This window comes from Octodon degus, unplaced genomic scaffold (assembly GCF_000260255.1).
Source record: "Octodon degus isolate 3935 unplaced genomic scaffold, OctDeg1.0 scaffold00068, whole genome shotgun sequence".
Taxonomy (NCBI): Eukaryota; Metazoa; Chordata; class Mammalia; order Rodentia; family Octodontidae; genus Octodon; species Octodon degus.
This window is the reverse complement of record NW_004524644.1, coordinates 492,064-504,577: the sequence shown is the minus strand read 5'-3', so window position 1 is coordinate 504,577 and position 12,514 is coordinate 492,064. Positions and strand designations below refer to the sequence as shown.

General features: G+C 45.8%; 1 pseudogene; it reads right to left on the bottom strand.

Moving 5' to 3' along the window:
• LOC105742716 overlaps window positions 1–12,514 on the bottom strand; it is a 94,857-nt pseudogene that overhangs the window by 47,194 nt on the left and 35,149 nt on the right.

The following is a 12,514-nucleotide window of genomic DNA, read 5'->3' as shown; positions in this document are numbered from 1 at the left end:
TTTGCTGGTACCAGGCATCAAACTCAGGACCTTGCGCTTGCCAGGCAAGCACTTATTCCACTGAGCTATCTCCCTGGCCCCTAAGAAAGATACTTTTTAATCTCAGTATTTCCACAGTTATTTAACTACTTGGTCCTATATGTAAGCAATACTTATTCATACTATATAACCAGTGTTTCACATACTATATAACATGTGTTTTGGGAATCACTGGCATGGGCCATATAGCTAGTATGGGGACAAAGTTACCTCTAGAAGCTTGCTTTCACTTTTACATGTAAAAGGATGTTCCATTACATTTTAAAGAAGAGTTTGTTATACCTAATACTGCTTAAAATGCATATTAATGATGCTGGGTAATGTGGTAGACAGTGGACTGTAAAGCACATGGACTCATCAGCTGGTCCTTTTGAGCCTTTGGTGTTAAAAAAACAGCACTGAGAAGAGTTTTAATTCTGCAGGTCAGGTAAGGAGACTGGACTCGTAGCACCCAGAAGGCTCCAGACCTTCTCTTTGCTCTGTTCATACGGAAAGCAGCTATCCTGGCCTCAATGGTAGCCCTCTCAGGGCTTTCCCCCGCTGTTCGCTGTTCGTTGACATCTCTTGGTGGGACCTCAACTCCAGGTGACTGTGCCGCAGGGCTGGCACTCCTTGCAGCTCTCTCAGCAGCCCCTCCCCCTTCACACCCCTTTTTAGGTGCGAGAGAACTTGGGCTTGCTGTCTACCAGGTTACCCCCGTTGGAATTTTTGTCCCTGCATCTGGCCCCCTTGGGGGCTCCAGATCTGTATGGACCGCTTGCCTCCTGCTTGCCCACAAGCACTGCAAATCAAGCATGCATCAGACCTGTGTTTCTTCCTGCACTACTCTTGCTAAACAACGTCACATCTGCCATGCTCAGGGAAGTAAACAAGATCGTCTTTGACACGTGCTTCTGCATCACCCACAGTCCTCCTCCTGTAACCCCTCCATCAAGTCACCCTGAGCTGTCTCGATTGCACCTCTTAAATAGTCTAGGATGAGTTTATTGTTCCTCATTGCCCTGCTGCTCCCCTAGCTAACCACAGTGGCCTCCTCATAGTTGCCCCAGCTTCCATTCTTGTGCCCTGGGATCAATTTTCTGCCTTTTTCCTCACAGTGATCCTTTTAAATGTGACTTAGAGAATCCCTTCCTTTAAACCTTTCGGAGCTCCCCACCATCCTGTTGGATAAAATCTACACTTGATCTCTATTTGCTGCTACTCTCACTCCCACCTTCTCTGCCCTCTCATTCTCTACATGGGAGGCTCCTCCCCTAAGGAATATCTTGGAAACTCGCTGGAGTTTTCGGAGTCCCAGTGACCGGGTGTGGCGTGTTCCCGGCCTTGAGAGGGAAGGGCTCAGAAACACTAGACGTGCTCGTAAACGGGGAAATGATTTCATGCCTCCCACAGCCTGGATGTCCCATGGCATCCATGGAGGGGAGCACACCCTGTCTCTAAGTGTCCGGACTGAGAGGCCGAGTCGATGGTTTCCATACATGGCAGTGTGTCCCCAACACACCCATCCATAGCGACTCATGTGTGTGAGTCTACGCTAAGAATGTGAGGAAATTCCTGTGATAAAAAGGAGAATGCTATAGTGTGCATCTTTGCGTCTCCTGACAGACCAGACTTACTCCTCTACTGAGGGGTGGCAGAAACTTGAAGAGGGAAGGCCTGGCGGGAAGTCTTCTGGTCCCTTGGGATGGGTCTTCAAAGAGGATGACAAGACCCCAGACCTTTCCTTCTCTCCTCTTTTGTTCTGATCACCAGTGAGCAGCTTTGTTCTACCACAGCTCCCTGCTATGAGGTGAAACCTTGCCACAGACTTAAAAGCAATGGGCCCAACTGGCCATAGAGTGAAACCTGCACAACTGTCTCTCTTCTTTATGAGAATATCACCTCAGGCATTGTGTTATAGTACTGTAAAGCTGTCTAACACTGGCAGGTTGGGTCATACGAGGTTGAGAACTACTGTGTGTCATATTTTTCTTCTGGGCAGGTCTCAGCTACAGTTCCGAATCTCTCTTGCCCTGCACTGTTGTTGCTTGCTGATTGCGTTTCCCCTGGAGACAGTGAGTCTCAGGGTGCCAGGGAGGTGGATATTTCATTTATGTCTCTTCCTACCACCAAGTCTAATTTGTAGTCACTGCTTCACAAACACTCTTCCTTATAAAAGTCTATTTTTAATATTATATCTTTAAGTTCATGCTAAAATGTCCCAGCATTCTCCAAACACAAATCAGATGGAAAGAGACCAAGAAGACAGCTAGATAGTACAGGACTGGGAGGAAGGCCGCTGACCAGAGAGGATTGGCAGCTATGGGTCAGAGCTGCTAGAGCTGACCATTCTTGCAAACAAGAGTGGACCAGTTGGCAAGAGTCTGAGTTAGCTATAGGATTTTGTAATACCATGACTTAGTTCTAGAAACTTCTAAAGACTATGCTACCCAATGGTAGTCCATTTGGGGGTTTGGAGAACAGAATGGCAGTTTGATGGTCTAGAAAGCCCAGTGTACTTTGTAGCTAGACTATCTAAACACAGTTTCATGGAGGCAAGTATCACGCAATTTGGACATCTGAAAACAAATCTTGAGTGTTCACTGTGTTTGCTAAACAAATGGCATTTGTGCCAAGGAGCACCCGGCCTGAACAGGAGTTTTGTTTGGTCTTTTAGGTATCAGATGGATTTTGATGCGCAAAATCATTTGACTGAGGAGAATAATAAATTTTGAAATGGCCAAGTCCAAGAGTTAAATATCTTTCCAGAGCAGCAGAATCGGAAGTGTGGCATTAGATGTATTCATCTGTAATAACGCGCTGTAATTTCTCCCCTGGGCTACGCTGGATACTGTTGGTACTCAGCCTGGATCCTGTCTGCAGGCTGCTGTCCTTGTCCCCCAGCTGCGCTGGCACTGGCTCGTGCAGGCTCACAGCTGTCTTCTCCAGATACAGCACTCAGCACCAAGTTCAGGGATGCATGGCCTTACTGGGGGCTGGGGGTGGTGGTGCTGTACAGTCCCCCACAATCTGAGCAAGTTTAGAATCACCTCTTTGTCTTCCACGGGACTCAGTTCTGGCATGCAATCCGTGCTCTGGAGCTCCCTGTGGGAACGGACCAACACCACGCTCCAGGGGCTGACCCTTGCTGGGTTCCCTGCCCTGTCCTCCTGCTTCCATCGCCACTCCCCCTTTCTCCAGGAATCACATGCACCTGATGCCCATGTCCTCGTCAACTTAGGGAATATGGCCTAAAGCACAGGACTGCAGGGCTGGTTTCTGAAGTGTGTGATGGCTTTCTCAGATGAGGGTGTTTTCTTAATTTTTATTCATGTTTCAGGGTACAGCTGAACTTCAGTTCCTGGCTGCAGTTCAGATCCCTGAGCCTGCTAGCACGGATCCTTCATCCTGCTGGCACAGACTTCCTAACCTCCACCACTGACCCGTGGGCCTTCCCAGGGCAGATCTGTGAAACGGGCCCATGAAGCATGAGACACTGTCATGGGCTCTAGGCCTCCCGTGGGACTTGCGGGGCCACTATTATGAGCTCTACATCTTTAGCTGGACTCATGCAGGATATTAGGATCTAGCCCTAAGTTGGATTCTTTGGTCTTTAGCATGTGGATAGATTTCCTGTACTCTTCGTATGATTCTTTATAAAATAATCTTATAAAGTGTGTCCTGTGGGACAGGGGATGTGGCTCAGTAGAGTAAGTACTTCCCTGGGAAGTGCAAGGGCCTGAGTTCAATCCCCAGTTCTGCAAAAAAATAAAATAAAGTGTGTCCTGTATTGTATTATTCTCCTTTCAAAACCCTAATCCACAACAAGTGACAACCTTTGGAACTTTCAAAATTTAAAAATATTTAAGTCATAGGCTTAAAATGAGATGGAGTATCTGACTTTTATCAAGCCTCATGAGTATCCTGCTACTAATAGCATCCCTTGATGATCTAATGTTTGATTAGATTTTTCCTTCTTTATTTCCACTCTCTGGATCCCTAACTTTAAGCATTTTATTCCTGAATTAAACCATTGGTCTGATTTTCTTCCTTTTTTTTGCTCATAGGTTGATTCATAAGCACAGTTCTATTTTCAGCTTCTCAGCAAAGATGAATTTTAAGGGTAGGAAAAGCATGGTAGTTTGACCCTTCCACTTCAGAATTATCTCTACTTTCTTTCTTTCTTTCTTTCTTTCTTTCTTTCTTTCTTTTTTTTTTTAGGAACCGGGGATTGAATTCAGGCCGTTGCACTTGCCAGGGAAGCACTTATTCCACTGAGCCATCTCCCCAGGCCCTAACTATCTCTACTTTCTTGTCCCATCAGAGGACAGGGGCTCTGTGTCACTGCTACACAGCCTCCAGGTGCAGGTTTAGACCACCTTGCTCTGCACATCACCAAGTTAAAACCGGATTTCAGGGAAAAAAATTTTTTTTCATCCAAGTATTTCTCATGCAATATTGGAAGGAAATGTTTGGGACATTCTCATTCAAACTTATTTGTTGTTTTTGTGAAATTCCAATTTCCCTTCATTTCTTTCCCTGTGCTTACCTCCCTCCCACTTCACAAATATTCATAAATGCAATTTTAACAAAGCAATTTGACTTTTTATCCATAAAATCGCTTCAAAAAACCCATGTAATTAATTCTATAGAATTCCGATGAATGGGAATGAAATTGGTACTAAATAAATAAATAATTTTTACTGACAATCCTGAAAATTAATTAAAGACTACTTTCCAGAAGAGAATTTGAAAAGTTACTTCAAAAACCATGAGTAAAATAGAAATATATTTTATTTTATTTCTGGTATCAGGATTGAACTTAGGACCTTGCACTTGCCAGACAGATGCTTAGGCTTCTAAGTTATCTCCCTGGCCAATGAATATATTTTAATACATGTAAAATATATACTAAAGGCTGGGGAGATAGCTCAGTAGTCTAACTGCCTGTCTGGCAAGCTCAAGGACCCAGGATCAATCTCTAGTACTGCATGTTGTGTGGGCCCAGCACCAAGCCGACCCCTGAAACTGGGCATGGTGGCACACACCTATAATCTCAGTGCTGGGGAGACTGAGACAGGAGGATCACTAGGAGTCCAAGTCTGAGCTGTGTAGTGAGACCCTCTACCAAATAAATAAATAAATGTTTAAAAATTTAAAAAATGTATTAAACATAGAAGTCATTTACACTATTCTGATTAGAGTGCCTTAGTCACTTTACTGTTGCTGGGACAAAATGCCCAATTCTCACACTTTAAAGCAGGATAAGTTTATTTTGGTTCACAGTTTTGGTCCTTGGTCAGCTTGCTCCAAGGCAGAGACAATGATAGAAGGACCTGGAAAAGTATACTGAACTGAATTTGCAACCCACAGTTCACTTGGAAAACTGAATCTTGGAGTTGCAAGAATTCAGAGTGGGGCTGGGGAGATAGCTCAGTGGTCTAAGTGCCTGCCTGGCAAGCGCAATTGAGTTTGATCACCAGTACTGCATGCTGTGCTGGCCCCTGAAACCAGGTGTGGTGGCGTATGCTTATAATCCCAGCACTGGGGAGGCTGAGGCAGGAGGGAGGATCACTACAAGTCTAAGCTGTGTAGAGAGAACCTGTACCAAATAAAGTTTTAAAAAAGTCACAGTGGTTCAGTTCCAGGTCCAGCTCTCTGGAGTTGATCACGTGAGCTGAGCAGGAAGAGCACTGGCCCTGGCTCAGCTATAGCTCATGGAGAAACCCTAACCTTTTTGACAGGTCTGTTTTTTAAGCCTTGTCTTCAAGTGATTTAGTTCATCATGGCCCTGGATCACAGAACAAAGAACAATTTGGAAACCTTCTCAAAAGAACATAAGTAAAAGTAATATGATAACTAGCTATACTGTAGAAGGCTTACAATTTAGGAGAGCTTTTTTAAAGTGGTCAGACAAATGTTCTGTGAATAAATAAAAATATTTCTTCTTTTGTAATGGTCTGCATCCTCACCAGGTCAAACATCACTGGAGTCTTGGCTTTCCTTCATAAGTGAGAAAGGGGGAATTTTGTCTTATCAAGAGTTTCAAAAGAGGGCAGCAGCTGTGTTCATGTGACACACAGTGAGTTCCCCCAGAATGGGGTCCCCACAGAGGCTGGGGATCTCTCTGACCACTTCTCCTTCCATCCACATAATTCAGTGTTAAGGGAAATGTTTGGTGGGCTTCCAATACTGGAGAAAAGCTTAGAAACTACTGTTCCTGATCAAGTATTTTTCTAACTTTGCGTCCTAATTACCAATCTGCTCTATTATTTCTCAAGGGTCGGGGGTAGTGTTGTAGAAAGGGGCAGAAGGGGCCACGCTTTTCGTCTCTGGTTGCAAGGTAAGGTCTAAATGCAAATCAACGCCTCTGCTGCGTCCCCTCTGAGTCTGAATGCCTACAGATGGGTTGGTTTATTAGTTTTAGAAAAAGGTCTAAGGAGGGCAGGATTTGTGTTATTTTATTTGTTCTTCTATAAACATTTGGGTACCCCTACTTAAACCTGATCCTTCAAACATGGGACCCCCTTAGGTTCACTGTGCAGACAAAGCATGTGAGCTACGGGTTATTGCATTGGTTAGGTATCTTTGGAAAACCCTTTTCCTTAGAATGCTTTCCTAATATCCTACTTCTTGGATATCATTTAGTGAAGACCCCATCTGCCCTGGAGACAGATGTGAATGTGTTTCTCTCAGCTTTGCCGCTGTCCTAAAGTCGGAGTTAAAGAGTACCTGGGTATCCCCGCAACCTGCCACAGTGAAGTCCAATGAAGTGAACAATAAATCCCAAGTTGGCCCCAGAGAGAACCTTGGCAAATGCAGGTCTGGTCTGTGTAACTGGGTTCCCAGGACCAGGGTCTTGAAAAACAATTGCACAGAATGTAAATACCTTTCCCCACTCAAGGCCTGGAAAGTTCAGAGGAAAAACAATATTTTCTGGTGTGTGTATGATCCATCTACGTCATGGGTAAATTATTCCAACTGGGATGCGATCCAGAGTGCAGCCGAGAACACCGTGCTGAAGCTGCATGTCTGAAGCACATGCGACCCTACAGCGCGGCTTGCTTAAAAGCAGGGTCCTTGGAAGCCACTCTAAGCAGCCTGTGCGCCAATGACCTGAGCAAGTTCTGTATTGATAACTTTGGATTTTCACAGACATAGTTGTGGAGTTCTGGCAAAAATATGGAGGGGGAAAAAGGGGGTAAGGAGAAAATATGGAGGAAGAAGAATATCCTCTTATCCACGTTAGAGATTTTGTCTAATTGTACACAGCAATGAAAAAACCCATAAGAATTTATTTTCTAGATATTTCTTCATCACAAACATGAGACATGCTCTTTCCTCTATCTTCCTGAGGGCGTGTGAGTACAAAACTCCCCACGCACTTATTGATTAGAATCCCTGAGGGTCCCTGCAGTGGGCGGCAGCCTGAGACCATCTGGGCCCTGGGGATCATATTTTAAAAATACTTTTGCATCTGCCTCTGCGCTTTTACAGGCTCCGCTCACGCTCTGCCTCTTGTTGCTTTTTGCGTGTGTGCTGCAACAACTCCTGGCTCTGCTCTCTTCTCTCTCACTGGTCCAATACACATTATGTACTCCTGCCAAGAAAGTGTTTCAAACTTCCTAACTGCCAGTAGAATAATGCTCCAAGTATTTAGCCCAGAGTTCAAGCTGCTCTGTGATCTACCCTCAAACACCCTTCATTTGACAAATATTTGTATAGTAACAATTTACTGCTGGCCTCTGAATGAGTAAAGCAAAGGTGAACGGGATAAGCTCCTGCCACCCAGGAGACTAGAGACGTGCACTGGGGAAGTAAGACACTGTGCTGCTAGACTAGGTTCTAAGAGACACAGGTGTATATAGACAGGCCCCATGTAACGCTTGCAAACATTTAAAAATACCCTAGCAATGTCAGTGGACACTGAGGGTGCCCTCTCAGAGGGAACCCATGCACCTGGAATCTACCCACTGACCTTTAAGGAGATAAAGAGCCCACCATTTCACCCCCATTGGTTAAGACCATCCAGGTTGTGGCTGGTGCACCCACTGCCCAGCCACTACTCATAGTTCACAGTTGACCTTACTGTTGAGGGTCATAATGAGGACCCGCATGTGTAACTCTGCTGAAGGTCCCTTGAAAGAAGTAGGGTACAGATGCTAAAGACTGTAGGGATCATCTCTAGAGATCTGGGACAGGAGAAAGCCCTGATCTCAGCACAATTTGTGGGATTAAGAGACATGGGAGACATAGTAATTGTAAGGGCTGTAGAAAGGGGGGCTGCTGCTGAATGCTTGTGATGGGGAGAAATGACAAGCCCAGAACAATTAGTCACCACTGTAAGGCAACATACTGGTGAGGATTCGATTGTCTTCTTGCTGGGAATGTTTAAAGAGAGTCATTTTAAGTTGGAGGGCACGAAGAACTAGTGACTTTTTAAAGACAATCACTGAACACAGAGAAGGCTGACTTCTTAGGCTGGTCAAATTCCCTATGCTGAAGTCAAGGCCTCCCAGGAAAGAAGCAGGTCCTAGGGTCATGGGATGACACACATGAGGATCTCAAATGCTCAGCCTGTCCAGAGATCTTAGACCACCCAGAATCCACTCCCCAACCTTTATGGAGATAGACAGCCCACTATTTCAACCCCATCTGTTAGGACCTGGCTGATGTGGACCATGAAAAGCTAGAGACATTGGCTGAGTGTGGACCAGAACATGGATCAGAAGTGGAGTATGAAGCTGGATGAGGGAAGACTTTGCTGACTGAAGCCTCCTGGGATCTAGGACTTAACAGCCTGGCAAGGTCTCTGGGAGATGGATATGCAGTAGCTACTGAGAGCTTAGCAAAAATTATGGATCAGAACAAATGAAGTAGAGATGCCAGAACTGCTGTAGCAGATGATGGAGAAATGACAGAGAACTCACAGAAGCAAGCATGCTACAATGGATCTAAGATACAGGGCTGGAGATCCTGGCAGCTAACAATATCCCTGGTGGGCAACTGAAGATTCTCCACTTATCAAAATAGTAGGCATGGACCTGCCAGGGGCACATCGGTGTCTTTGAGTTGTAAACGAACTTTTCTTGTAAACTCACAAGAGGCACTGAGTTCTTTACTAACCATGTGTCTGACAGGATGCTAGCCTGCTGGAGGCTGCAGGGTAGCACTTACCCCAAAACAGGAAGATGGTATAATCAGAATGGGTGACAAGGCTGCAGGGGAAGATAAGGGAGCCTGAGTCACAGCAATCTTCTGTGGAGATGAAATAACAGAACATGGTGTTCCTAGGAGCAAGGAAGATAAACAGTCAACAAGTATTTAAGATGTCTAACTGAAAGCGAGCAAGTCTCAATCAACAGAAGTCTGAAGTCAGCTGTGCCAGTGGAAAGACATGATTGTCTGCCAAGGTTCTGGATCTGATCCACTTCTTAGTCCCAGACGCCACTGACTAAATGAGGAGCCGGGTCACCATGAGGAAGAATTCATCAACACCATGGCAAGAGTGACTCTGTTACTTATCCCTCAAAGAGACCTACCATTACTTACTGGAGTAACTGACTACTGGGGAGGGAAACATGCCTATACCTCTCAGTGCTAGTAGACAGAGGATCTGAGCTGATGCTGATAACCAGACAGCATAATAATACCATCATAGTCCCCTAGTTAGAGTAGGGGAAGATGTGGGTCAGGAAATAAATAGGGTGCTAGCTAAAGCCCCTTTCATATTGAGCTTACTGGTCTTATAGAATGAAGCATCAACCCTGAATACATATGAGTCACCTATTGATCCAACTCCTGAATATATAACTGGGATAGGCCTGATTTGCAGTTGGCATTGGTCCTTCAACCTGCAGTGTAAGAGCTCTTGTGGAAGCCAAAGCTAAGTGAAAGCTTTTGAGATGACCCTTCTCCCACCAACTGCAGGATAAGATGGCAAATAAAAAGCAACACAGTATTGCAAGTCAGGGGTGTCCCTCAAAGTGCTACTCTGGAAGACTTACAGATAAAGGTGTGTTGGTTTCTATCATACTCCCATTTAGTTAGCTAATATGGTTTCTATAAGAAGTGAATGGGTTGTTGACAAGTGAATGACTACAGAGCCTTCCAAGCTGTAGCCCCCTTTGCAGCCATTGTGCTGGGTAGAGCACCTTTATGGAGCAGCTGAGACACCCTCTGACACAGACTGTGTAGCTACTGATAGGCAACATGTGCTCCAGTTGCACAAGAAAGTGGGAACAGTAGCAGCCTATAATTACTTAGGGTGGGAATGGTGTGCGTTCACTCTTGCTCCAGGGCTATGTTCATTCTCAGCCTCTGTTTTTCTGTCACACAATAGCCCAAAAGGGTCTGCACCATCCAGACAGGCTATAGAATGTCACTCTGATTCCCTGTCCTGAGGGACAGTGAAGTAAGTCCCTTGGCCCAGGTGCTGTTATGTGGTCTCCTACAGTGGGAGTCAGCCACTCCGAGGCTTTGGTCAGCCTTGCTCCTCCAGGCCTCAGAATGTCTGGTTAACTAAGACAGAAAAACAGAACATCTCCTCAGCCCTAGGGGCTCACTTGCAGCAAGAGAAGCACCTTGATGGCCACGTGACTCTGGCACCAGACTTACATGAGACTCAAATTAGGTAGAAGGTAAGCAGGCTATGTCTACGACTCAGCAAGGCTGCCATCAGCTCCGGAGGCCAAGATTTCTGTCCAGGCCAGAGCTTCCTTTGAGTGAAGAAAGAAGGCATCCTGAACTACGCAATCAAGGTACCCCATCATACCCCTTCTTACTATTCCCTGGGATTAGCCAGTTACTTCCACTGAAAGTGATGCCCAGAGGGAAAGAAAAGCAGGGCAACCCATGTTTCCCTTCTTTCCAGCCCTTCCTTACGCTCCTGCAGCCTGAAGGTGCAGAGCTGTGGAGTGCACACCAGGACGAGAACACTGGCAGTTGCATTCATTTCCCCCCCACTGTTCTGGGCAGAATGAAATACATAAAAATGGGCACATTTGTAATTTCATGTTCTGTAATTTCAGTTAATATTGCTCTGCATGATACAAGGTGAGTGGTGTAATTCACACCAATAATTTAAATTTCTAATATGTCTTAGAATGACATTAATTGGCACAGAAGAACACCATCACAAGCTGAGAGACAGACCACGAGCTCCATATCTCAGGACTTTCAGTGGCCTCCTCTCTGACTATTGAGCAAGAGGCCCTGCGCATGGTCGGAGCAGCCAGGGAGTGGCCTTTGGTGGCTGCTGCTGATGTGTTGTCAGGTCCTGTTCCCGGGCTGGTCAAAGCTTTTGTGGCCCTGTGTGGGTCACAGCTGCCACCTTCTCGTGGGCCTCATCCTTGGTGGGTGAATAGTGCCTCCCCTGCGAAGTTCCCTGGGTAGCCAGGCCTGGCTGACTGGGGATAGGGTGGTGGCCCAGAGCCTCAGTAGATGCTGACTGCAGTGTGGTGTGTGCTTCCCTGGGACATCAGGCCAACACCAGGTTCTACTCAGACCCCACCTCTGCCTTGCTTTTCCCCTTCCCAGCCTACTTCCTTAGGAGATTTTTGATAGCAAGTCTTTTTTTTTGGCGGAACCAGGGATTGAACTCAGACCCTTGTGCTTGCCAGGGAAGCACTTATTTTACTGAGTCATCTCCCCGCCCCGATGACAAGTCTTTCAATAAAACACAGGGGACAGAATCCTGCTGTGATCTCCTCTTCCGGGTAACAACCTAAGTTAGTGTCACACACACGTATACATGCATGTACCGAGATAACATTTTCACAAAATGTGTTGAGGCCTTATGGACTCTTCAGTCGTCCTACACTGACCCACACAATCGACTCTGTCACCTGTTTACTAACAGGCACAATCTGAAGCTTAGAAATGACTGTGGAAGGGAACTCAAGAGTGGAAGCAACTAATTGTGTCCAGATGTCAGGGAGCATCAGAGAAAGATAAATGGGAATGGGGTGTTAAGGGATGAGGGAACTTTTCCAAAGCAGTAACAGAGGCGGCTATTTCAGGCAAGAGGTAGGAGAGCGTGTCTGGGAGGCTTGGAGCGGGGTTTGCACAGTGCTGTTGTGGCATCAGTCAAGTGCGTCACAGGGCACAAGAGGAGGAGGGCTGTTCCTCAGCACAGAGCTCTCCTCACTCAAATGACAAGAAGTGTGTGGCCACATGCCTGGCCTTCAGTTCTCCAGAGCCCACTTTTCTAGAACTTTTTGTTTTGAAGAGGAGTAATGTGTTGAAGATTTTCTCAAAGCCTTTAATTCTTCTGTGATTGGTTATTCTTTCTCTCCATTTCTATTCAGGAGAGCAACAAAAGCCCCCCAGTAGGCATGCTAGAGGGATTCGAGGAAGTTTTAGGTATTGTTAGTTCCAACAGGACAGACCAACTGTACTTGTTTTTGCAGTTTCTCGACTTTGGTTTCCACAAGAAGTTATATAGGTCTGGGAAGATAGCTCAGTGGGACAAGCACTCCTTGCAAGGGCAAGGTCC